This window comes from Cyprinodon variegatus, unplaced genomic scaffold, assembly GCF_000732505.1.
Source record: "Cyprinodon variegatus isolate N-32 unplaced genomic scaffold, C_variegatus-1.0 Scaffold46, whole genome shotgun sequence".
Classification (NCBI taxonomy): Eukaryota; Metazoa; Chordata; class Actinopteri; order Cyprinodontiformes; family Cyprinodontidae; genus Cyprinodon; species Cyprinodon variegatus.
Genome location: NW_015150499.1, coordinates 1793676 through 1795828, shown reverse-complemented (window position 1 = coordinate 1795828; position 2153 = coordinate 1793676). Strand labels below are relative to the sequence as shown.

The 2153-nt window shown below is 37.5% G+C and overlaps 1 long non-coding RNA gene across 1 annotated transcript in view; it reads right to left on the bottom strand.

Annotated features, from left to right (window-relative positions):
- Positions 1-1670: 1670 nt before the first annotated feature.
- Positions 1671-2153, bottom strand: part of LOC107082037 — a 9577-nt gene continuing 9094 nt past the window's right edge. Inside the window, exon 3 of the long non-coding RNA XR_001481121.1 lies at positions 1671-1812. This is a non-coding gene — a long non-coding RNA (uncharacterized LOC107082037). The remainder of the gene's footprint in view (positions 1813-2153) is intronic.

The following is a 2153-nucleotide window of genomic DNA, read 5'->3' as shown; positions in this document are numbered from 1 at the left end:
AGTTCAAACAATATTTATGTTTTTTAACAGATTTTCCAAATGCTTTATTTAATTTAATTACAATTTAATTCATTTTCTGCAGGGTTTTTTTTTTTCAAATCTTATTTTTTCAAACTTTATTTTGGAGAAAGAATTTTATGAATTTCATTCTTTTCAACCTAAGGTTTACAGATTTCAGCGTCTAAACTTCTGGGTGGTCTGTGCACGGTCCAATAGAAATGCTGTTGCTCGCGTCCGCACAGAACAGCAATGCAGAGGGTGAAACTGTAAAACTGAACATGAAAAGAATGCAATTTGTTAAAAAAAAAAAAAAGAAATATGACTAAAAGCCTTTACAAATACTGAATCTAAAAAAAACTGAAAAAAAAAAATAATGAAACAAAAATAGAAAAATTAAAAAGATGTTTTAAACTTTTACAAACAAAATAAATGAAAAATTCAAAAAAAAAAATGTCTTTAATTACCATTTTTCGAAAACTGATCTTTGCCTTCAATAATATTGGAACTGTTATGTATTAAGTCGGTCTATCTCCTTATTCTTCTTCTTCTTTGTGCAAGATCTGTGGTCTATGGTTGATGACAGCCCTTCCCTGATAACTCTGATCTACTCTTGTAGTTCTTTTTTCTTGTAGACCTGGAGATATTCTCCTTATTCAGGATTATTCTTCTAAACCCTACGTATTCATTATTTTTCAAAACTGCTTCTCTGGTTGTTTTTGTCTTTCCATTTTCACTGTGATTAATCCTTTTAGCAATCATCAGTACGCCTCCAAATGCTCGAGCCTTCAGATCTATAAATCCAAGAATGCTTCACCTTTGACCACATGATTGTCTACAGGTGTGCAGTGAAAATGATTTGTTTGCTTTTAACCCGTCTGCTCATTTTGGATTCTATGTTCTCTGATGGTCTTTCTGACTGAAAGTGAATCTTGCACAGATCAAGTGTGGGGAAATCTTTTGTTTGCTTCTGGACTGTTTTTGGCTTCCAGCACTTTTACCAAAACGTATCCAGGTTGAGCAGCAGACCTGCTGCAGCATTTTATTTGCAGAATTTGGTTTCTAAAACAGGGTTTAAATCATGTTTGATTTTCTTTATACTTCACAACTCTAAAGCATTTTAATATATGTTAAATAAAATATATTTATGTTTGTGGCTGTAATGTGACAAAATATAGAAAAGTTCGAGGGGTATGAATACCTTTGCAAGCCACCGTATTCAGTGCATATTCCATAATTCTTTTATGAAATGGATTTCAACCTTCTCTTTGGGGTTTGCATTGTCTGGCTCTGCTCTAAAATGATCGGGGTAGGGACTGTGGGAGAGGCAGGTGGAATTTACTCCGTACCCTAACATTGCTCAGTGCCCCGGGAAAACCAGTTGCTGCTGAACTGTGATGGTGCACCATGTGTCTTATCTGTGAGACATTAAGGCATCAAACTGCACTTTGAGGGGCCGTTTGATTTCATTGCAAGAGGAAGAATGTGTTTGTTTTTATTTTAGGTGTGGTTGTAATAGCCTGTACCGTCAGAGGGAACTTCCAATAGCCCTTTCGGGACAAATAAAGTTTGTGAATCACAAAAGCAGAGTAGAAGACAGAGAAGATCCCCCAGTGTGTTTAATGTCCTGCACAATGTGGAGAAAAGTGTGGAACGCTTTAGATCAAAGCCACCAAATCATACAGAAAAACAGTTCGGAATGTAGAAACCCAGAAGGAAAGGAGGGAAGACGTCAAGGCAGACAGCAGGAAAAGAAGACGGACATGAGGAATGAACTGAAGTTACCTGTGGAACCAGCTCCAGTGGTACGAGATTCTGTGGATTCAAACAGAAATAGGAATTAGCTCAGGAAAACTGCAGCCCATCAGATGGGAAGCTTGATATCAGATTTGTTTCTCATCACCATGAGTTTACAGTTAAAGCTTCCTCATCTCTAGATGAGCTCATTGAATAGAAAGTCAGAGATCCTCTAAGCTGACAACCATCCTGCTGCTCTTATCCTGATCAGACAGAACATTTTGTATCTCTGTGTCTTTTTCTATGTCTGCTTCTGTCTCCTTGAACCCCAGTGGGCCTCAGCAGATGGCCGCTCACACTAAACCAGGGTCGGGTAGAAGATTCTACCCTTCTTAGACGACAGTCTGATGCAGTCACTC